This window comes from Erinaceus europaeus, chromosome 21 (genome assembly GCF_950295315.1).
Source record: "Erinaceus europaeus chromosome 21, mEriEur2.1, whole genome shotgun sequence".
NCBI classification, from domain to species: domain Eukaryota; kingdom Metazoa; phylum Chordata; class Mammalia; order Eulipotyphla; family Erinaceidae; genus Erinaceus; species Erinaceus europaeus.
The window spans coordinates 13,610,165-13,636,095 of NC_080182.1; the positions used below are offsets into that span (position 1 = coordinate 13,610,165).

A 25,931-nucleotide genomic window follows, 5' to 3' on the forward strand; every position below is an offset into this window, starting at 1 on the left:
CTTGTCACCCAATCTGGTCCCCTACGCCTACACTGAACTTCTCTGTTCCAGACTCTTGGAAACAGAGTTGGCAGTCAGCTGAGGTCAAGAACAAACACCTCATCACAGAGCCCTGCAAGCGTCAACCCGGCTTTGACCTAGCACGTTATGATTGGGCCCTCCTCAATCGCTATCGAACAGGCCATGGCCGGTGCGCCGCTATGTTCCATCGCTGGGGAGCCAGAGACGACCCGAACTGCCCCTGCAGCTCCAGACAGACTATGACCCACATAGTCAACGACTGCCACCTCTCCAGATTCAAAGGGGGTCTCGAAACTTTACATCAGGCTCAACCTGACGCTGTTGACTGGCTACGAAAGAAGGGCAAACGCTAGAAGAAGAAGTGCCTGCATTAGGAATCCACTGCTCCTGGAGGCCATTTTTTCCCTTTTGTTGCCCTTGTTGTTTATCGTTGTTGTTATTATTGTTGTTGTTGGATAGGAAAGAGAGAAATTGAGAGAGGAGGGGAAGACAGAGAGGAGGAGGGAAAGACAGACACCTACAGACCTGCTTCACTGCTTGTGAAGCGACCTCCCTGCAGGTGGGGAGCCGGGGGCTTGAACTGGGAACCTTACACTGGTCCTTGGGCTTTGCACCATATGCACTTAACCCGCTATGCTACCTACCACCTGGCCCCCAACAAAAACATTTTTAAAAGAATACAGAATTAAAAAAATTCTGTTATCTTGTATAGAATAAAAATCAGATAAAGAATAATGTGTGGATATCTTCACCCATCAATAAATACATCATACTAAATACAATGTATTTATACTTTTCCTACAAATAATAAGCATTATGAACTAGCATGATGATCATCACAACTGAATGAAAGAAAGACCCTGAGTGTGCTGTCTCAAATCCAGTCCCATGCAAATTTCAGTGGTGGGGGCCTTACCTGTAGTAGAGGCCACCATAGTCTTAGAAGGTGAATAGAGCTGGGCTGAGTTTCTACTGACCTGATTGAATTTTAACACCGGGTTTAAATTGTTAATACATTTCTAATAATGACTTTTTTTTCTGAAATATTAAATCACCTGTAATCTTACACTAGGGAGACCAGAAGCAACAGGTCTTGTCAGTATATAAGACATAGTTATTTGTAAATAACATTAAAAGACATAGATCATGGTAAGGTCTTGTATGGTACAGTAAATCTTAACCATGGGGTTTTCAAAGTAAACCAAATTCCCAAATAAGTGGGTTATAATAACAACTATCTATTTCTTCTTTTTTTTAAAGATTTTAAAAAAATATTTATTTTTTTATTGATTCCCTTTTGTTGCCCTTGTTGTTTTATTGTTGTAATTATTATTGTTGTTGTTGTTGTTGGATAGGACAGAGAGAAATGGAGAGAGGAGGGGAAGACAGAGGAGGAGAGAAAGATAGACACCTGCAGACCTGCTTCACCACTTGTGAAGCAACCTCCCTGCAGGTGGGGAGCCAGGGCTTGAACCGGGATTCTTATGCTGGTCCTTGCACTTCCTGCCATGTGCACTTAACCCGTTTAACTGCCCTACTCCCAATCTATTTCTTCTTAAACTCTAAGACAGCAAGAAATCTTTGTCATCCTCTATAAAACCCATATTTATCCCAGTCCTGAAACCTCTGGGGCTTGGGTCATTTCCCTCCATGCTTCTCTTGATTCATATCATTTGATACTGTATCTGCTGATCTCAACCACATAAATGCAATCAGTATCACCTTGACATGTCTCACTTCAGACTGTATCTAGAGATACGAGGCATGAGAGGTCAACCCTTCAGCTCCATTGCTATGGTCAGACCTTTCCTAGCTCATAGGACTCCTTAGTTCCATTTTGGATGGCACACTCCTAACAAAGCCACAAAAGCTAGATATAGACCAGGGCCCATGAGATAGAGCACATATGCACATGTATCCACAGTTAGGGGAAAATATGGACCTTAAAGTAAAAGTGCACAATAGTTTGCAGTGACTCAATAAGTGGCAGCAAGACTTAAAAAAGACACCATTTTGGAGTCGGGCGGTAGCGCAGTGGGTTTAGCGCAGGTGGTACAAAGCACAAGGACCAGCATAAGGATCCCGGTTCAAGCCCCCAGCTTCCCACATGCAGGGGAGTCACTTCACATGTGGTGAAGCAGGTCTGCAGGTGTCTATCTTTCTCTCTCCCTCTCAGTCTTCCCCTCTTCTCTCCATTTCTCTCTGTCCTATCCAACAATGACGACATCAAGAACAACAACAATAGTAACTATAAAAATAAAAAAGATTATTAAAAAAGACACCATAAAGTACTTAGTCAAATAGTTTCTATTAAAACCTAGATACCCTCCTCACCTACTACCTGTTTCACATCCCTCAATCACTCTAAGGCTAACCCTGTCAGATAAAGCAAGGACTACAAAAGCTGCGTATGGGGAAGAGGCCGGCACATTTCAATGATGGCTCTTTGGTCACTAGCAGGCCACCTCATCATCTGGAACCCTGGGATTCCCACATCGATATGATGGGCCTAGACTTCTGATAGATCCCTCTCTCCACCATCCATGGTCATCTCCAACAGAAGCACCATCATAAGCTCTCTTGTGGGCCTCTATGGGACCTTCCCCTCAGTGTAGAACAGCAGTGATAGAGACTGCCCCACTCTCCAAGGGAGGTTAGGTCAACATACTCTGCCACTTGAGGAAGACAGCCTAGAATGTTCCTAGGTCCCAGATTTTGTAAATCAATATTAAATAATTAATAAATATAAAACAAAGTGGGAGTTGGGTGGTAGCACAGCGGGTTAAGCGCAGGCGGCACAAAGCACAAGGACCGGCATAAGGATCTCGGTTCAAGCCCCTGGCTCCCCACCTGCAGGGGAGTCGCTTCACAGGTGGTGAAGCAGGTCTGCAGGTGTCTATCTTTCTCTCCTCCTCTCTGTCTTCCCCTCCTCTCTCCATTTTTCTCTGTCCTATCCAACAATGACGACATCAATACAACAATAATTACTACAACAATAAAACAATAAGGGCAAGAAAAGGGAATAAATAAATATTTAAAAAATAAATAAAACAAAATAAAAAGAATATACTTTGGAGATAATTCTGAAGAAGGCACTGGCACCAACTTGCTTTTTGGTGATTCATCTCATTCTATTAAAAGTAGGGTGAAGAAAAGCTGATCTGTTTTTTTGTTAGCTGGATTATGACTGTCAAACCTAAGCATGTGAGTCAATCACTTTGCCCCCACCCAAGAACTCACCTACAACAGACAGACAAACTACAGAGGTATTTCACCTAATGTGCTCAAAGAGAAATCTGCACAGAGCTTCCTCCCACAAACATGGAGCATTCATTGCATGTTTTTAGGATTCATTGTCTACAGCTGTGTGTTCTCTGATTTATGCTCTGTATTAGCTAATAGGGAAATTTTTAGTTTGAGTCCTTAATATGAATCATAATTAATACAGAGGATGACTAAAAGAAATCCTCAGCATTTTGGTCATTTTATCAGATAAACCCCTCACTTTTTGTCTTTAAGATTTACACTATGTAAAAGAAAATATACCCACGTGGAATAGGCTTGTGAATCAAAAACAAAGCCAATGCCCAAAATACAAATCAAAAAACACTGCATAGAACAACAGGCCTCAACTAATGCATTAAAATGATTGCTGGTTTCTTTAAAATATTAAGCCCAATGGTGCTTGCCAAAAACCCCTTGGCTAGCTGAACGATTCAAACTGCATTGTTCAGCTGGAGATTGAAATCCTTCCATTCATCATTGACATGTGAGAGACAAGGTTTTTGACAAAAAGGGGATGAGACGCCAGATGGTTTCCATCTGTATCTCTATTGATTCTACAATGAAAACCCACCTTCCCTAATCAGAAGACTATGAGCTACATGGAAAATGAATACCCAGTGTTTTTAAGGAAGCATAATCGCCCCTTCCCAACCAAAGAAGTATAAATATTAATGAACACAATCTGGCTCTAAGCAAATTTAGCATGAACTTTTAGCAACCCTCCCCTGACAACTTCCTCCTATTTAACTGAATTAAGCTTCTAAGTTCTGATTAAAAATAGCAAACCCTGCAATGAAATTGGGTCTGTGACTGAGGAAAACCTCTTCCTTCCTGCTAGTAACTAGTTAACATAGGTTCATAATGTTGCATGCTCTTTATAACCAAAAAAAGGGTCTCAATTTAAATGAAAATTTAGCAAGTGTGAATAGTGACATAGTGAGACACAGAATAAACACACTGGAGAATTATGATGCTATCATTTATGCCTCGCCTATTTCCTAAAGGACTTGTGCAAACCCAGAGATTATTAAGCATGAGAAGTTGTTTAACAACTTAATTTCTGAAAAATCCTGCAGGACATCATTTATGGATCCCTGAGAAAGGACAGACACATACACACATTCTCCCTATTTTTCCCTCTTTCTATGTCTATACACACTATTTTAACTTTTCTGTCAATAACAGAGGAAGTTAACTAAATGTATTAAAATACTTTTAATTACAAATAATCAAGAAAAATAATAGATGTCTTTTGGGATGTATGAACTTGCATTGTCTATGTTACAGTATCTCTAACAAAGGAGACTTGGTATTATTTCTTCTTGACTCACTCTCAAAGACTTTCATCAAAAACAGCAGAGAGAGACTAAGATCTGAAAATGTTCATAAATTCCTTTAAGTTCCAAGGGAGATTTTCATATTTCTCTAGCTTATGCATCTTTAATCTGTTGAGACCATGCATTTTCCAAGATATGTATGTTTCATAGTTTCACCACTGTTTGCCTGTGGATCAAAGTGGTCAGAATCTTGAAGTGAAAAATAACACAAAAAAATAAAATCCACATTCTCAACTTCAGTCTTCATAGTGACTAAAAGGAATTAATCCTTGCTTTTTTCTCTCCCAATTTGTTTTCACTTTCAGTAAACAAACTTTTATTGAGTACCTACAATGTGTTTGTCACTGGATTAGCCAATGAAGATCAACACAATAGGTAAATAGTGGTGCTATTAATCACAGACATTAATTTTTTATTAGAGGGATTAATGGTTTACAGTAGATATAGGTGCTGATATATGGATAATTTTTCTCAGCATTATATAAAACACTCTCACCCCCAGCCGAGTCTTCCTTCACCATCATGCTCCAGGATCTGAACTCCCCCCCATCCCAAGTCCTTTATTTTGGTCCAATATACCAAATTCAGTACAAGTTCTACTTTATGTTTCACCTTTCTGTTTTTATTTCTCAAATTCTATCCATGAATGAGATCAGCCCATATTCATCTTTCTCTTTCTGGCTTATCTCAGTTAATATGATTCTTTAAAGCTCCATCCAAGATGAAGTAAAGACGGTGAATTCATCATTTTAATAGCTGAATAATATTCCACTGTGTATATATACCACAATTTGATTAGCCATTCTCTGTTTTTGAATGTCTAGGTTGTTTCCAAGTTTGGGTTATTACAAACTGTGTTGCTATGAACATAGGTATACACAGATATATTTTTTTTGATGGATATGTTTAATTCCTTAGGATATATCCCCAGGAGAGAAACTGCAGGGTCCTAGAGTAGGCCTATTTCTAGCCTTATGAGAATTCTCCAGACTACTCTCCACAGGGGGTGGGCCAATTTGCATTTCCACCAGCAGAAGCACAGATGTTATTACAGATCCATCTCTTAGATACTGTAAAAAATGTTATTGCCATAGATAGCAATATCACATGCTCATATGTGCCTATTTATAGAAATTATCAAACCCATATCTTAGGTTCTACATTCCTTTTGAGAATGATTCCTCAGCAAGATTAATTACCAGTGTTCATTTAAGGTTCAGCTACACTAGCTCTTGATAATCCTTCTCTTGCTTTTCCTAGCCCAGTCAAAAGGATCATCAGATGTCAGAATAACATCAATAAAGCTGTAGTAAAAAGATAAGCTGAAGCTTGCAAAGCAAATGTCAGGGATGTCAAAATACACCTTTAGTTATGTTCAGAGCAAGAAGAACAGGAAGGGCTAGACTCATAGACTGAGACAAACTGTGCAATGTTAGCATATGGCAAAAGGAAAGGAACCAATCCCTTTACCCTGTTGCTTTTGCAATTGTCATGAAGAAAAATGAACTTCTCAAATTTCAAAGAAACATCTTACATGGCTAAATTTAGTAGTTATTCAACTGATAAAGCAAGACTTATACTGAACATCTCAATGTGTCTAGATGTGAGTGCATTGAGAAAACATGGAGAGAAGCAAGCAAGCAACAAATTGGCAGGGTGGTTTGAGAAAGGCAAATTTTGTTCTGATCATCAATGTAAATGGGACAGCAGGGGAGAGAAAGGTGAGTATCAGACCTACAAAGTCACAATTCTAGAGGTTGTAGTTAAGTAGATGGTTTATAAATACTATTGAAAGATGTACTAAAGAAGCAGAGAATTGAGAAGAAGACATAAATGTGTGGGTTTTGAAGTATGATATGTCATACAATGTATACTAAATCATGTATAGATATATTATCAGCGTGCACCACAGGCATTACAAGCCTGCTTGACAAAATCTTACAAGATAGCCTGCCTTAACTCACAGACAGTGGGGCCTGAGAGAGAAACTTTACTGAGTAGGGCACATGCCTTGCTGTGAATGCAGCCCAGGTTTCTGTCCCATCACCACCTGAGAGATTCTATAGCACTGGAAGGAAACTTGGTGCTGTAGTGTCTATTGATTTCTCTGCCTCTTGTTCTCTCTGTGTCTATTAGAACAGAAAAGTGGTCTGGTGGGGAGATTTGCACATGTGCAAGGTCATGGCTACACACACACACACACACACACACACACACACACACACACACATCCACACATCACAGAATGTGACCTGAATATAGAATGGATAGATGAGCTGAACAATTGTTAACTAACATAAATTAAGAGATGGCATTTATAAACATGCTATATCAGCTCTCTCATCAAAAAAATTCATTATGATTACACAGTGAATATTAGCATCAGTTGAACAGTTGTGTATAGTCAAAATAATACACTCATATTTCAAAACTAATCTAAACAAGGGGGCTAACTGGGCTGTGGCAGGCTTGTTTGAGTGCAGATGTTAGCATGTGTAAGGGCCTGGGTTCAAGCCCCTCCTACACACCTGAAAGGGGGTAGAGCATTATAAGCAGTGAAGCAGGGCCGCAGATGTTTGTCTTTCTCTCTCCTCCTCTACTGTCCTCTCCTCTCTCAACTTCTCTGTTCTATAAAAGTTTAGGAAAAAAAAAAAAACAGAAGAAAATGGAGCCCCAGTGATAACCCTGGTGTAAAATAAATAATCTAATCTAAATAAAATTTATTCTCTTGGTAAAAATATTTACAGAATTTTAGAATATACTTCTTTTAATCTAAATATAATAATTTTATATATTCTATATTTCTATAATTTAGTTACAGTTATGGTTTTATAGTTATAATTCTATTAATTATAAACTATATTATATAATTTTAATTACAGAAGTCTAAATATAATTTAGAATGTATTTCTTTTAATATAAAAATTTTAATTGGGAAGTAACAGGTGTGTGGTTAGAAAAGACCTAGATGACAGCAATTTAAAAGAAAATTGTTATTAGACAGAATGATATCTTAAAATGCTGTAAAATCTTGCTTTTCAGTCACATTACAGATCCTACCATGATGTCAACCTGACTTTGCTGGGCAGAGACCCTTACCAGTGTGTCCTAGAACCCCACCTCTCCAGAGCCCTATGCCACCCGGGAAAGATAGAAACAGGCTGGGAGTATGGATCGACCTACCCAATGCCCATGTCCAGCAGAGAAGTAATTACAGAAGCCAGACCTTCTACCTTCTGCATCCCACAATGATCCTGGGTCCATACTCCCAAAGGAATAAAGAATAGAGAACCTTCCAATAGAGGGGATAGGATGTGGAACTCAGGTGGTGGGAATTGTATGGAATTGTGCCTCTCTATCTCACAATCTTGTTGATCATTATTAAATTACTACTAATAAAAAAATAAATATTCTTCAAAAATGCTGTGAGATCATAGAAGATTAACAAAATATTCTTTTCTCCCATTCATTTCCATTTTTCGTGTCCATTCTGGTGTTAGTGGGAACTTTATAACTCACTGAAAATTGCTCTGAAGGAACTCACCATGGACTAGTGGTAGGCTCCATTACAGAACCTATCAGGTGGCTTCTAAAAATGCTGACTGATTCTAGGCATATGAAAGGAAAAAAACAGAGTCCTTAAAAGTAAAACAGAAGGGATTCGGGCTGTAGTGCAGCGGGTTAAGCGCAGGTGGCGCAAAGCGCAAGGACCGGCATAAGGATCTCGGTTCGAACTCCGGCTCCCCACCTGCAGGGGAGTCGCTTCACAGGCGGTGAAGCAGGTCTGCAGGTGTCTGTCTTTCTCTCCTCCTCTCTGTCTTCCCCTCCTCTCTACATTTCTCTCTGTCCTATCCAACAACAACAATAATAACTACAACAATAAAAAACAAGGGCAACAAAAGGGAATAAATAAATAAAATTTTTTAAAAAAGTAAAACAGAAGGAGAAGAATGGAAATTTAAAAAGTTAAAGGAAAGAAAACATGAAATATTGATACAGAAATAGACAAGTTGCCCAATAAAACATAACAGAAACACCGAAAGCAAACACATAAATGAAGGTTTCATTTATGAAAGTCTATATATTGAAGATTAAAAGAGAAATCATGGACTATTTACAAGAAGCTATACTAGTGAAATTGCTTTTTCCTGTAGGAAAAATACAATTGGATCCCTATCTTATGTCATTAGCACAAAAATTCATTTCAAATGAATTTTAGACTTGAATTTAAAGATAAAACTTTTAGAAAATAGGAAAGAATATCTTAAAATTTAAAAATTACTAGTTATGAACTACTATAATGAATTTTACTGCCTTTAAAGTAAAAAAAAATCTGCATTAAACATACCATAAGGTGAAATGGAAAATGATAAAACTGGGAGAATCTAGCAACAAATCTAGCAAAACTGATAGAGCATTACTATTTTCTCTTGTCTACCATTATTACTATCAACATAATCAAGAAATGAGAAAAGTTCATATGAACAATATTTTACAAAAAAAAATAGAAGCATCAATGGTAAATAAACACGTGGTAAGATATCCAGCATTATTAGAAGTCAAGACAATGCTTCTTTTAGGCCACAGAAAGGTAATTTGTATTGGATGAAATCTAAGAGCCTGATATTGCCAGATTCTGTCAAGGATGAGAAACAATAATAATTATAGTATCCTGCTAAAGGGAGCATCAACTGGTTAAACCATTTTGAAAAATAGCTTTGAATCACCGAGAAAAGAATAAATCTACTTTCTCAGCAATTCCACTTCATACTCACCTGCCACAAAAGACAAACATATGTAAATAAATAAATAAATAAATAAAATTTAAAAAGAAGAAGAAGAAAAAGTTCAGAGCAGCATGTTGCAATGGAAGCTATTGGAAATAAACTCTTTGAATAGGAAATGACAAAACAAGCCAAATAAGAAAAATAAAATGCTATGTTTGCACAACAGAATGTTATGCAGCAGTGGCAAAAGAAAAATTCTAGTTTAATAGTATATTGAATAGATAAGTCTTTGTCCTAACAATGTGTGAGAAAGCACTTTCTCAAAATAAGCAAGGTACCAGAAGGTATGTATTACATTCTAATATTGAATACCTACTATGCAAATACTTTATTTAAAACACTATTGTGTAGTACTTTAGTAAAGCCCTAGACAAGCAAATTTTTAAGTATTAGTTAAGTATTAAGTATTACTTAGGAAGATACAGACATAAGCAATGAAACTTTTAAAGATCTTAAGGATAAGACTTTTATGCCTGAGGCTCTAAGGTCCCAGGTTCAGTCCCCACCACAATCATCAGCCAGCATTAAGCAGTGCTCTGGTCTCTTTATCTCTGTATCTCTCTCCCTCTATCAAATCAAATAAAGTAATACAAATTTAAAAAACTTAAGGATAAATGTAAAATTAGTAATACTGTATGTTAGTGGAGAGACAGGAAACAGAATCAGGGAGGAACATTATACTTCAACATGAACCATAATATAATGTTCTACTTCCTAAATTGGGTGTTAGTATCATAGAAGACTTCACTGATATTAAGTTTCATAGTCCACATAGTTATTATGATACTTAAATGTATTTACAAATAAAATAAGAAAAGGAGAGAGAGAGAGAGACATCAGAGTAGAAAAGCCTCTCAACCCATTGGAGTCAAAGAGGTAGTGTAGATATGAAATACAAATATAATGGAATGTTTGGCTTCTCTCTGGACATCAAGTTGATTATCAATCAAGCTACAGCACTTAAAGAATGTTAATTTTATTTTATTTTGGGGGTGGAGGGGCTTATATTTTCCATTTTCTTTACTATGGATTATAGCTACGATTCAGAACATGAGTTTAACATAATTTGGGTCTAAAAGTCAAACAAGACTATACTACACTTACTTTGAGGTTAGTTACAGTAGTTATTATTCCTTATTAACTCAGTTTCAGAGAGAGTTATACTGAATGGATGCTTCTCAAAAATATCAAATTATATGGGATTATTTAATTCCCCTGTTTTCCCCACTATAGAATGGGGCTAATAATAGTACCTCTCTATGAAAACTGGATTATGCCCCTCCTCAAATATGCCAAGGTGCTAATCCTTGGATCCTGGAAATATGTGATCTTATGATAAAATTGCCAATGTGAATAAATTAAGAACTTTAGGATGAAGAAATGATCCCAGATTATTTGGTAGGCCCAGGATAATCCCAATGTTCTCTGGAAGATGGATGCAGAAGGAATCAGAAGCAGAAAGGGGGAGTTGACAAAACTCTATGCGTCGATGTGTAAGATAGAGGACGGTGCTATAGCTACAAAAAACAAGTGGCCACTAAATGTTGGAGACAAGATGATATATTCTCCCCACGGAGCATCCTGAAGGAGTCAGACAGGCAGCTCCCTTGACTTTAGTCCTGTGAGGCTCATTTCTAAATTCTGATCTCCAGAACTATAATATTTGTGTTGCTGGAAGATAGTAATTTTGTGATGATTTATTACAGCAGCTATAGAAAATGAATAGACCATCACCTAGAGTTTGTTTGTTTGGGGAGTGGGGGGCTCAGAAGAGATAGCCCAGTAAAAACTTTCTGAGTTCTATTACTGTTATCATTCACCCAATCTTTCTAAAATGAGTGCTCAAACTCACAGTTGTGCTAGTGTTAATCACTATTCCCCCATTCATTTTTTTATACCTTTTTATATATTAATGAAGGGGGGGAGATTTTGGAGAGGAGTATAGGTTTACAGCTCTTCATGGTAAGCATACTGACATGGGCTTGCCTTCCCCGGGACACATTCCTCAACTATAATTCGTCAGCTTCCTTTCAACTGTAAAATTCACTAACTAGATGCTTAGTTAAGCATTCTAATACATGCATTCTGAATTCTGCCTCTCTTCCTCTCTTCTGGTTTAACCAGTAGCTAGTGTCTGAATTATCTTGTGCCAACTGTACTTAGGTTATCTTGGCTTTAAGCATTGATTAACCAGGGAAGTCTAATTCCAAGTTTAAAATCAAAGGAAAAAATAAAATGAAATTGTTCTTAGATTAAATTTATGCTTTAAAAAATTCAGTTTTGTAAAGAATATAATCAGCAAAATATCCTAACTTTAAGCGTCCATTTGAGTTTCCCCTGAGTTGTCCTGTTTTTAATTCAAAGCTATCACTTTCAAGAACAGGGTTGGGTGTCCATCCTCACCCAATGTTGTGCTCAGGCTCTTATCCTCCGAAGTGGCAGAATGTTTGACACACTTTTCTTGTTGCTAAAGGTGTAGATAACTGTAACACAGGGATGAAAAATGATTAAAATAGAACAGACACCAAAGTGCTATTGAGCGCAACCTTTCTTTCATAGCTCTGTTTTTTTCCAAGTCATCATGGAGAGAGAAAGTCTGTGAAAAACCTTTACCATCTACAAATTATTCTACAAATGCAAAGCATTATTCAATTTTTAAAACTCAGTGTGGGGCTGTCATTCTAGATATATAAAAATTCTCTCTCTCTCTCTCTCTCTCTCTCTCTCTCTCTCTCTCTTTCTCTCTTTCTCTCTTTCTCTCCGAGCACTGATCAGCTCTGGCTTATGGTGGTGTGGGGAACTAAACCTGGGACTTCGGAGCCTCAGGCATGACAGTCTCTTTGCATAACTATTACGCCATCTACCCTTGCCTGATATATGAACATCTCTCAATGGACAAACAGGGAACTAGTAGTTCAACATGAGAACACCCAGAGAAATTTACAAAACAGTTTGCCAGCAAAAGGAGAGGGAAAGGAATATTTGGGGAAATGAATATGTTCAAAGGCAGAAAGACATCCTATAAAAACAGGAAGAAGTTAGCATGTCTTGCAGTAATCAGTTGAGAACAACAAGCAGCAGGAGATAAAGGCAAGGTCAGCCACTGTACAAGTTTGTACGCCATGTTAGACATCTGAGTTTTCACTTATTTCACTTCATATGACCACCTCTAACTCTATGTTTTAGCAAAGTATAAGATTTACGGATGCTCTCATTCATCTTTGGGATATAAAAACAAAGAAACAATGTCAAATGAAGCAAACTCTGAGATTAATATGCAGAATTATGGTCCCTAAAGTGGGAAGGGAAAGGGGACATATCAAATGGGCAATGAGAGAGGAATATTAGTGCACTAGTTATAATCATGTAGTGTGATAATGAACAATCAGAAGAGAGGTGAGGCTGTAGCTCTGAAATATGTGCACTCTTAGAAGCCAATCCTACCTAGCTTCACAGACGCACCTTGTTCAGATCTACTTTTAGTAAATGAAAACTAAGAATGTGATTGACGTGTCAGGATTTTGTTTTAGTCTAGGCCTAGGGTAGGGACTATGGGATGGGGATGGAGATAGGTACTAACTACAGTAACTCTCTTGGGAAACCAGCTGGTGCTAAGAAGAGGTTTATACAGAGCTGGAGGTTTCCAGCATAGCTGATTATGCATGTGGGACTACCACAACCCAAACAATCAGAAATTAGAGTAGATGAAGGAAGAGCATGTTTGGGACCACAGATTCTAAATTTAGAACACAGGAAGATGGAAATCAAAGAAAAAATCATAGGAATGGAAAACAGGGCCACTTGAGTAAAATGATACAAAGAAGACAGAAAAGGTGTGGGCAGAGAAGAAAGTAAAAAAGAAAAAAAGAAGGGTGTCTGGTGAGGGGAGAGAGCATAATGGTTATGCAAAGAAATTTTTCTGTTTTTTTAATTAGTTTTATTATTATCTTTATTTACTGGATAGAGACAGCCAGAAATCGAGAGGGTAGGGGAGATAGATAGGGAGAGAGAGAGACACCAGCAGCCCTGCTTCACCACTTGCAAAGCTTTCTCTCTGCAGGTGGGGACTGGGGACTTGAACCCGGGTGCATGAGCACTGTAACATGTGTGCTCAACCAGGTGCGCCACCACCCGGTCCCTACAAAGAAATTTTTCATGCCTTAGGCTCCAAAATTCTAAATTCAATTCCCTATACCACTATAAACTTGAGCCGAGCAATGCTCTGGTAAAAAAAAAAAAGAGAGAAAGAAAGAAGAAAGAAAAAAAAAGAGGAAAAGAATGACGTTAGAGAAAATGAATGAAGAGAAGTTGGAGATGATACAGGTGGGCTGCAATGAAGTCTTCTAGAATAAGAGCATAAATGAGTAGTAACTATACCATATTCACTGAAGAATTGCTTACAATAGTTAAGAAGTAGAAACAACCTAAATGATAAATGAGTAAAAAATAAATACCCATTTGCTGATGAATGGAGACAATGTAATGTACGTACATGATGGAATATTATTTAGATTAAAAATAAATCCTGTGATTTGCAACAACATGGATGGACCACAGTGCAATACAACAGAAAGACAATACTATATGGTTTCATTCATATGTGCTCCATAGAGGAAGCTAACAGATGAATTAAATAAATGAGATTAAATTGGACTACAAGACTAATTAATGTGGTTCGGGAGGTGGTGCAGTGGCTAAGGCAGTAAATTCTCAAGCACGAGGTCCTAAGTTCGATCCCTGGCAGCACATGTACCAGAGTGATGGCTGGTTCTTTCTCTCCTCCTATCTTTCTCATGAATAAATACATAAATTCTTTTTAAAAAGACTAATTAATGATTACCAGTAGAGAACAGACGAGATTAAAATAGGACAAAGGTGAAAGGCAGAGGGACACAGGCCTTTGGTGGTAGGAATGGTGTTAATATACACTCCTATTAACTTATAGTTTCATAAATCACTACTTAATCAATATGAGAGGGAGAAAATGGATCGAATGTCTCAAACTTTTTGATGCATAGACCATAGCTCTGAGCATATGTTCTTTCAGTCTATTCAGACTGAATTTTAACAGTGGACTCAAATTGTTAGCACATTTCTAATAATGACATGTTCTTTGAATTTTTTCAAAGTAAACGCAATGCCAAATAACTTGGATATAGCAATAACTATCTATTGCTTTCTTAAACCCTTAGACAGCAGGAACCTTCCACTTTCTCTATAAAGCCCATGTTTCTCCCAGGCCTGGAATCTGTAGGATGGGGCTCACTCTTCTGCATCCTTCTCTCAATTCATACCACCTAATACTGCATCTGCTGACCCCAACCTAATCAGTGCAACCAGTATCACATTGGCATGTTTCACTTCAGACTGTGTCCAGAGATGTGAGGTATGGAATGTCAGCCCTTCAGTTTCATTACTCTGGTGAGACCTTTCCTAGCTCATAAAACTCTTTAATTCCATTTTGGGTGGTGCACTTCTTAACAAAACCTCAAAACCTAAAGATAGACCAGAGCCTCAAGAGATAGGGCTTATGTACCCATAAGTTAGGGGAAAACATATAGCTTAAAGCAAAAGTGCACAATAGTTTGCAGTGAGTCAATAAATATAGCAAGCAAACAGAAAGACCTAAAAAGACACCTTAAAGTACCTAATGAAACAGTTTCTTTTTAAAATTTTTTTTTAGATTTTTAATATTTATTTATTTATTTCCTTTTTGTTGCCCTTGCTTTTATTGTTGTAGTTATTATTGTTGTTGATGTCGTCATTGTTGGACAGGACAGAGAGAAATGGAGAGGGAGGGGAAAACAGAGAGGGAGAGAGAAAGACAGACACCTGCAGACCTGCTTCACTGCCTGTGAAGCGAACCCCCTACAGGTGGGGGATCCTTACACCGGTCCTTGCACTTTGCGCCACCGGCACTTAACCCGTTGCACTACCGCCCGACTCCCAACGAAACAGTTTCTACTTAGACCTATATAACCTCTCGCCTATCTCCTATCACATGTCTCTCAATCACTCCAAAGCTAACCTAGTCAAAGTAAGGACCACAAAGGCTGAATAAGGGCAGGAGACTGGCATCCTTTAATGATAACGCTTTAGTCACTATCAGGCCACCCCATCAGCTGGGGCACTAGTCAGGGAGTGCTTGGATTCCCACACAGACATGATGGGCCTAGACCTCTAACAGATCCCTCTCTCCACTATTACTGGTCATCTCCTTCAGGAACAACATAATGGACTGCTTTGTGGGCCCCTATAGGACCTTGCCCTCAATGTGGATTAACGATGGTAGGGAATGTTCTATTCTCTGAAGAGAAGTTGAATAACATACTCTACCTACTACCTGAGGAAGATGAGTCCTGAAATGAATGCAGCCCGGAATGTTCCTAGCCAAGACCACAGAATGAGAGCTCAGACCTACATGGATGCAGAGGTTACATAGGCTCCTGTGCTGAATATGACTCCCAGATCAAATCAATGGGGTTTACAGTCAATAATATTTACTAGTTACATATAAATACCTTCCCCATATTTGGGAGCTACTCTCCTCCCTGATCCAGCTTTCTAGTCCTTTTTCCAACTATGACACCATCTCCCCAGACAATAACATGAGTCCACCTGCATATTAACTATCAGGCTCAGACAAAAACTAGTAAAGTCATGGGCCTCTTGAAATATACCTAAAATAGACCTACTAGCTTTTTCCAAAATGGAAACCTCAAATATTCACCTGCAATATTCTTGCCTTTAGGTTCATGATTAGTCAACAATTTGTTCTGCATTATATCTTAACTCTTTCTCAGCCACCAGGTTCCAGATGATACCATGATACCAACCTGACTTCCCTGGGCAGAGGACCCCACCATGTGTCCTGGAGCTCCACCTCCCCAGATCCCTGTCCTACTAGGGAAAGAGAGAGACAGGCTAGGAGTATGGATCGACCTGTCAATGCCCATGTTCAGTGGGGAAGCAATTACAGAAGCCAGACCTTCCACCTTCTGCATCCCATAATGATCCTGGGTCCATACTACCAGAGGGATAAAGAATAGGGAAGCAAACAAGGGAAGGGATTGGATACAGAGTTCTGGGTGTGGGAATTGTGTGGAATTGTACCCCTCTTATCCTATAGTCTTATAAATATTTCCATTTTATAAATTAAAAATTAAAAAAATAAAATAATAAAATATGACAAAGGGTATGAACTGAAATTTTAGGAGTGAACTTAATGTAATATATGTTGATTTTCCACAATGCACACCTGAAATTTATACACTGTTATAATGCAATATTTTTCATCAGTTAAAAGAAAAAATAAGTTAACATAGAGACAGAGCAAAAGTCCAAGACCTCTGAGTATTACCATATGGAGATTAGCATTTCTTCTTTCCAAAATTTGATAAGTCACAAAACTTAACACACGCCTTGCACAAGACCAAGTTTGGCACATTTACTGAGGAAGCAAAGGAATGAGGCTTTCCCATATTTGCAAGTGCCAGGAGGCAGAGCCCAATTACAGCCACAACTGTTCAAAAATGTACGATCAAATCAGTCCCAACGTGTTGAAATGGTAAGACAGCAAACAATGAGTAATGTAGGCCCAGGAAAGGAAGCAAAGCAGGCAGCAATACATGAACCCACAGATGCTCACCACCACCACCACTATTCCCCCCCCCCCCAAACTGTTTAGGAAGAATAGACGATTAGGCCTCCATATAATTAATTCTCTTTCACAGAAGTAGAAATTAATTGCAGCTTAAGTGACTAGAGAATTCAAAGAACTATATAAATGCTTACACACACAATAATCATTAAATGTGCCCTTAAGAGCAGTGGTGGGAGAAAGCGAGGGTTGAAGGAGAATAGCAAATGACACTTATGTACTGAGAAGGGGATTATATAGACCCCAAGATGAATCAGAAAATAATAAAATCCCCACTTGAGGAAAGAGAAGAGAAAGAAATTATGTTGGGATAACAATGTCAGTATATATCGGGGCTAAATACAGGGGGACTGTTTTCTCATAATAGGGAATATGCAAAGGAGATCAAAAGACTTACTGCTTTTCTAAGTGGAGGGAAAAAAGAGCAGAACAAAGAACAATGACAGGAGACTGAGTCATAGAGAGGAAAACCCAGCTCCTGGAGGAGATGAGAGAACGATAGACCCCTTACTTGGAGATGTGGAACTTCAGTAAAGGACAGTCTATAAACACCCAGCAATCAACCATACAAGTTTGTGATTAGGATTCCAACAAGAAAGCCAGACTCAGAACTCAAAAGTCAAGTCCATGAATGTCAACATAAAGATAAACGTATATGACATTTCTGCTGTTATTCATTTGTACTTTATTTCTCCAAGCATTTATATTTTAATTAGTATATATTTATTTTTGAGTAAAAATGCATCTGCATGAGAAAATGAGAAGATTAATATTTTTTTAGCTTCCCTCTGTACCTGACTGTTCAAATAATATTCAAATCATCTAAAGGTCTAAATCTTGGGCACCAGCCTTGAGCCATTTCGGTCATACTCCATGCTTAGAGAAGCCATTATTCACAGGCTAAGTGCCTAGAAGACCTCATAGACTTATCTCTGAGAACAAATAAGCTTCTTCAAGCTGCTCTGGGAACTTTGTTTTAACAACATGAACCTGCCTACATTATGATCAAAAAATAAGTTACTCAATTTTAAAATATAGATAAGGATATAGACTATATTATTTATTACAATTTCTAGTCCCTGGATCTGGCTGATCAAGTGAAATTCATTCAGAAATTAGATATCCTGAAATCTCATTGTTTGGGCCTGATGCTAGTCCTTACAGTTGAATGTGCATGGATTAGGCTCTATGATCCATTAAATACAAAAAAGGTATAACAGAACTTTCTTATTCCTCTGAATTCATGCAAGGGTCCTGTGGGCTATATGCCCTAAGCCAAAAGAAAAAAAAAAACAGGAAATAAAACCAGCATATTTCTATGCAGCTATGAAGAACAATGAACCTACCTTCTCTGACCCATCTTGGATGGAACTAGAAGGAATTAGGTTAAGTGAGCTAAGTCAGAAAGACAAAGACGAATATGAGATGATCCCACTCATAAACAGAAGCTGAGAAAGAAGAGCAGAAAGGGAAATTCAAAGCAGAATTTGAATGAGTCTGGAGTAGGGCACCAAAGCAAAAATCTCTGGATGAAGGGTGAGGGTGGATGTTGGGCTTCACTGGGGTGGGGGGTAGGGAAGATGGGATGGGACACAGTCTTTTGGTGGTGGGAATAGTGTTTATGTACACTCCTGTTAATTTGTAGTCATATAAATCACTGTTTAATTAATATGAGAGGGGAAATTGAATGTCTCAAACTTTTTAATGCATAGACCATAGGCTGAGTCCTTGAAATGTTGACTCTCTTAAAAGCTTACACCAGGGAGAACAGAAGCAACTGGTGGCATTACTCTGTAAGACACAACTATATACAAATATATCAAAGGACATAAATCATGGTGATGTTGTGTATGATATGACAATTCCTAACAAAGGGATTTTCAAAGTTAACCCAATTGCCAAATAATTTGTTTACAGCAATAATTATGTATTGCCTTCTTAAAACCTAAGACAGCAGGAACCTCCCGCTTCCTCTATAGATAGAGCCTATATTTCCCCCAGTCCTAGAACTTCTAGGGTGGGGCTCACTTTCCTGCATGCTTCTCTCAATTCATACCAAATGATATTGCATCCACTGATCCCAACCTAATCAACACAACGAGTACCACCTCAGCATGCTTCACTTCAGACTGTGTCCAGACACGTCAGGTGTGGAATGTCAACCCTTCAGCCTCATTATCTGGGTAAGACCTTTCCTTTCCTAAGATTCTCTAATTCCATTTTGGGTGGTCCACTTCCTAACAAAGTCTCCAAACCTAGATATAGACCAGGTCCCATGAGACAGGGAATATGTTCACATGTATCCATAAATTAGGGCAAAATATATACCTGAAAGCAAAAGTGCACAATAGTCTGCAGCGAGTCAATATATGCAGCAAATAAGTAGAAAGACCTAAAAAGACACCATAAAGTTCCTAATGAATGTTTACTTAGACCTAGAAACCCTCCGCATCTACTTCCTATTACACTTCCCTCACTCACTCCAAAGCTAACTTTATCAAAGCAGTTAATCTTCATGAGCCTCTCCAGTAGGGAAGCACATTCTACTCACTTTCTTTATAGTGGAATTGAAGTCAAGAACAATGATAAATGTCTAACAAGTCACATGACAGCCAAGCTTAATTCAAGTTAGGAATTAAACACATCAACCTTGAGTCCCAAAGCAGGCCTCTTTCCTCCAAACCAATCTGCCCACCTCCTCCTATAAAACAGCCTAGATAATTAGATCACCTGGGTGCCCATTATAAGAACAACCTGGAGAGGAGAACAAAACAGCAACAGCACAAGCTAGTTAAGAACAGAAGCGGAGCTGAGCACAAACTGATCTTGTTTTTCTGATCTGATGAGCCCCTGCACCACTGCTGCTAGACTAGTGAAGACGTCAATCTTTTCATCTCCATAAGGGAGGCAGGAGTCAGATACACTGACGTCAGAGTGGAAACGGTAGAGAAACGGTAGATGCCCTGTGCCTGCACACTGTGTAGACTAATGTATAAAATGATAGCTGAGGACCCATTGATATTGGAGTGTTGATGAAACGTCCTCAGACAGGAACGAAAGCTGGAGTCTACCGTGGATGCTCCTGGAAAAATTACTTTAAATAGAGAAGTGGGCTTTTGGCCCAGTGATCAACACCAGACTAGAGGACAGATGATGAGGCAGAAGTTTCTGGATGCAGAGGGGCAGGTTATAAATCTCCACAAGAAAGGCAAAGGTAGACAAGGATCCATAGATAAGGATTTCAAAGCAAAGTCCAAGATGACCACTCCAGGGCAAGTCCAGACTCTCTTTTTTATTTTTTTATTATCTTTATTTTATTTATTGGATAGAGATATCCAGAAATCTAGAGGGAAGGGGTGATAGAGAGGGACAGACAGAGAGACACCTGCAACATTGCTTCACCACTCGCAAAGCTTTCCCCCTACAGGTGGAGACTAAGGGCTCGAACCCGGGTCCTTGTGCATTGTCACATGTGCACTCAACCTGGTGCGCCACCACCCGGTCCCCAGACTCTCAAGGGAGTTAGGAAGCATAACAGGGCAGAAATAGAGGCAGTAAAGATGCGGCATTAGGAGAAACCTCTTCTGATGCTACTAGGATCAGTGTTAACTACTCCTCAGAGGTCATGACACAGATGAGGGACTGAGCTTCAGTGCCTCTCTCTGCATCTGCTGGTCATAAACTGAGGACTGCCTATTGGGATTGTGAGCAAGGGGTCTAACTTCCCAAACAGCTTTGGGTAAGGCAATGCTATCTTCTTCTTCTAGCGTTTGCCACAATGCTATCAATCAGAGGCAATTCTACAGAGGAGGTTTCAGATGTGCAAAGTCTTCAGTCAACCACTACTGGAGGATGGGCATAACAACTGGGTGAAGGGGATCTAGTTTAGGGCATCCACAGAAGCCACTAAAGACAGGTTCTTGGGGTCGTGCGGTAGCACAGCGGGTTAAGAGCCTATGGCGGGAAGTGCAAGGACCAGTGCAAGGATCCCTGGTTGAGCCCCAGTCTCAAGCTGTGAAGCAGGTCTGCAGGTGTCCATCTTTCTCTCCCCTCCCTCTCAATTTTGCTATGTCCTATCCAACAACAACAACATCATTGGCAACAAGAACAAGGGCAACAAAATGGGAAAAAATAGCCTCCAGGAGCAGTGGATTGGTAGTGCAGGCACTAAGCCCCAGCGATAGCCCTGGAGGCAAGAAAAAGAGAGAGAGAGAGAGAGAGAGAGAGAGAGAGAGAGAGAGAGGAGAGAGAGAGAGAGAGAGAGTGCTTCTTAGATCCAGAGGAATCTGCATTCCACATAGGTTTTCAGGGGTGGATACTTACTATAGGGAACTTTCAGCAACCCCAAGAATCAGTCCTCTGCTTGGGATGATGCTGTGGTTTCTCTTGCTTTATAAAACCAAACATACAAATTCTGTATTCTTTCTCTTGTCTTGAATGAAAAGTTCTAACCAGAGATGTTGAAGACTTTTGATCTGTCACTGACTTGCTGTGGCAACACACACAAAAGACTTCACAAATCTGTTTCTTCTAAACTTGAATATCTATTTGTACAGGTCAGGGACAATGGACTCGGTAACTCCTCCAAAACATCCCAGTATATTTTGCTCCTAAATGCACTATAGTTACTTCATATATATATTTACTTTGGTATATTCAAAATCTTTTTTCCTGTCATTTCCATTCACCAAAAACACATGGAAAATCTAATCCTTAGATATCATTTCTTCCATAGGCAAAATACATACAATGAAGATTATGTATGTTACTTCAAATCTGCTTACCCATCTGGTCACTTCCCAGTGGAGAAATTCCAGTCTGTCAATGACCCCATTCAAGGAGGTTCCCAGAACAACTTAACCCTCAGGAGTGGTATGACCCAAATGGAAAGAGAAAGATCATTCTTGTTTAAGGAAGGGTTTAAATTAACTTCACAGTGCAACTGAACTCAACTGCATTGTCTATCATTCTCCATCTTTTTTTTTTTTTCTAGATTGATTGCTTTACTTATTTACAGCCAAAAATGAGGATAAAATTTCCTAAATCTAGTTGACTCTTTATACATCAGGCCTACAGCCAACATCACACTCACTGAGAAACTGAAAGCATGCCCACTTAGATTCAATACTAAACAGGACTGCCCTGTTTCAACATAGTATTAGAAATTCTTTCCATTGAAATAAGGCAAGAGAAGAGCTGGGTGATGGTGTACCTGGTTGAACACACCTGGTCCCCAGCTACAGTAGAAAAGCTTCAAGAAGTGAAGCTGGTCTGCAGGTGTCTCTCTTTCTCTCTCCTCTTTATTTACCCCTTCCCTCTCAATTTCTGGCCGTCTCTATCCAATAAATAAAGATAATTTTAAAAATGTTTAAATTAGGCAAATAAAGTAATTAAAGGGGTACAGATTGGAAAAGAAGTCAAACTGCCATTATTTGCTAAAGATATGATAGTATGCATAGAAAACCTAAAGAATTAAACACCTAGAATTGCCAAAACCATCTTAAGGAAAAGAAACAGAAATGGAGGCATCACACTCCCAGACCTTAAACTATATTATAAAGCCATCATCATCAAAACAGCATGGTACTGGAACAAAAATAGGCATACAGACCAGTGGAACAGAATTGAAAGCCCAGAAGTAAATCCCAACACCTATGGGCATCTAATCTTTGATAAGGGGGCCCAAAGGATTAAATGGAAAAAGGAGGCTCTCTTCAATAAATGGTGCTGGGAAAACTGGGTTGAAACATGCAGAAGAATGAAATTGAACCACTTTATCTCACCAGAAACAAAAATCAACTCCAAATGGATCAAAGACCTAGATGTCAGACCAGAAACAATCAAATACTTAGAGGAAAACATTGGTAAAACACTTTCCCACATACACCTCAAGGACATCTTTGATGAATCAAACCCAATTGCAAGGAAGACCAAAGCAGAAACAAACCAATGGGACTACATCAAATTGAAAAGCTTCTGCACATCCAAAGAAACTATTAAACAAACAGAGAGACCCCTCACAGAATGGGAGAAGATCTTCACATGCCAGACATCAGACAAGAAACTAATCACCAAAATATATAAAGAGCTCAGCAAACTCAGCCGCAAAAAAGCAAATGACCCCATCCAAAAATGGGCAGAGGAAATGAACAAAACATTCACCACAGAGGAGATCCAAAAGGCTAACAAACATATGAAAAACTGCTCTAGGTCACTGATTATCAGAGATATGCAAATCAAGACAACACTAAGATACCACCTCACTCCTGTAAGAATGGCATACATCAAAAAGGACAGCAGCAACAAATGCTGGAGAGGATGTGGGGACAGAGGAACCCTTTTACATTGCTGGTGGGAATGTAAATTGGTACAGCCTCTGTGGAGAGCAGTCTGGAAAACTCTCAGAAGGCTAGACATGGACCTTCCATATGACCCAATAATTCCTCTCCTGGGGTTATACCCCAAGGACTCCATAACACCCAACCAAAAAGAGGTGTGTACTCCTATGTTCATAGCAGCACAATTCATAATAGCTAAAACCTGGAAGCAACCCAGGTGCCCAACAACAGATGAGTGGCTGAGAAAGCTGTGGTATATATACACAATGGAATACTATGCAGCTATCAAGAACAATGAACCCACCTTCTCTGACCCATCTTGGACAGAGCTAGAAGGAATTATGTTAAGTGAATTAAGTCAGAAAGATAAAGATGAGTATGGGATGATCCCACTCATCAACAGAAGCTGACTAAGAAGATCTGAAAGGGAAACTAAAAGCAGGACCTGATCAAATTGTAAGTAGGGCACCAAAGTAAAAACTCAGTGGTGAGGGGTAGGCATGTAGCTTCCTGGGCCAGTGGGGGGTGGAAGTGGGCGGGAGGGATGGGTCACAGTCCTTTGGTGGTGGGAATGGTGTTTATGTACACTCCTAGCAAAATGTAGACATATAAATCAGTAGTTAATTAATATGAGAGGGGGAAATCAATTGTATGTCTCAAAGTTTCTCAAAAGACAAACTGAATCTTTTTAATATATAGGCTGTGTATTTGATATGCGGACTCTCTCAAAAGCCTAGACCAAGTAGATTAGAAGCTTCCAATAGCACAGCTATATACAAGATACTGGGTACTGTCCAGGAAACCATAACAAAGGGACTTTTCAAAGTTAACCCAATTAACAAATAATGTGATGATAATATTAACTATCGATTGTCTTTTTGAACCCTAAGACAGCAGGAACCTCACATCTTCACTATAGAGCCCCTACTTCCCCCAGTCCTGGAACCCTTGGATAGGGCCCACTTTCCCGTATGCATCTCCCAATCCAAACCAAACAACATTGCATCTGCCGATCACAAACTAACCAAAGCAACGATTGCTACCTCAACATGCTTCACCCCAGAATGTATCCAGAGACTTCACGTGTGGAATGACAACCCTTCAGCTTCATTACTCGGGTGAGACCTTTCCTTTAATAGTACACTCTAATTTCATCTCAGGTAGTTCACTTTCCAACAAAGTCCCATAACCTAGATATACACCAGTTTCTGTGAGAGAGAGCTTATGTGCACACGTATCCATAAACTACTGCAAAATATATACCTGAAAGCAGGACTACACTAGAGTTTGCAGTGAGTACCTCCCTAACACTTCCTCTCCACTATTCCAAGCTTGGGATCCATGATTGCTCAACAAATTGTTTGGCTTCATATGTTAACTCTCTTTTCAATCACCAGGTTCCAGATGCCACCAGGATGCTGGCTAGGCTTCCCTGGATTGAAGACCCCACCAATGTGTCCTGGAGCTCAGCTTCCCCAGAGTCACACCCTACTAGGGAAAGAGAGAGGCAGACTGGGGGTATGGACCGACCAGTCAACGCCCATGTTCAGCGGGGAAGCAATTACAGAAGCCAGACCTTCTACCTTCTGCATCCCTCAACGACCCTGAGTCCATGCTCCCAGAGGGATAGAGAATGGGAAAGCTATCAGGGGAGGGGGTGGGTTATGGGGATTGGGTGTTGGGAATTGTGTGGAGTTGTACCCCTCCTACCTTATGCTTTTGTTCACTAATCCTTTCTTAAATAAAAAATTAAAAAAAAAAAAAAGAAACTGGGCGCAAGACCCAAGTTCTCACCTCTAAGGGAAACACTTTACAAGTAGAATCAGTACTAAGAAGTGTCTCTCTGTCTCTCTTCCTTCTTTTCTAATCTCCCTTCTCAAGTTCTCTCTGCATCTATCAAAAAAGGAAATCAAAATCCAGATCTTTTTTGATAGATGAACCAAGCAGTGACACACTCCATCATCTCCACACCTTTCTGGACCAGGTTTTTGTTCTTTTCTCTTGGGAATGACACATGCTATGCTATCTTTATCCTCAGGGTAAAACACAATGGAAGTAGACACAACGTGATTATATTTTCTACAAAGATGATTATGGAAAAGTAAAACCAATATAGACATTGTGCTAAGGGTTGTTTTGTTTTTAACCAGTTAAATTAAATATATGTTTACACTATAAAAAAAAAAAAAAAAAAGAAAACCTAAAGAATTGAGCAGGAAGCTCCTGGGGATTATCAAACAATACTGCAAAGTGTCAGACTAAAATATTAATATATAAAAGATGGCAGGAAATCAGGCAGTAGTGCAGCAGGTTAAGTGCACATGGTACAAAGCGCAAGGACTGGCAGAAGGATCCCGGTTTGAGCCCACAGCTCCCCACCTGCAGGGGAGTCGCTTCACAGGTAATGAAGCAGGTCTGCAAGTGTCTGTCTTTCTCTCTCCCTCTCTCCATTTCTCTCTTTCCTCCAACAACGAAGACAGACAACAATAATAATTACAACAAT

General features: G+C 39.2%; 1 protein-coding gene across 11 annotated transcripts in view; it reads right to left on the reverse strand.

Moving 5' to 3' along the window:
- The window catches only part of THRB (thyroid hormone receptor beta), a 480,256-nt gene that overhangs the window by 376,897 nt on the left and 77,428 nt on the right, over positions 1 to 25,931 (reverse strand). Inside the window, exon 1 of one of the 11 annotated variants that reach the window (XM_060180430.1) lies at positions 11,834 to 11,855. The exons of the other annotated variants lie outside the window; for them this stretch is intronic. The gene's annotated coding sequence lies outside the window, so the exon portion shown is untranslated. Of the gene's footprint in view, positions 1 to 11,833; positions 11,856 to 25,931 lie in introns of those variants that run through there. 11 annotated transcript variants of the gene reach the window in all.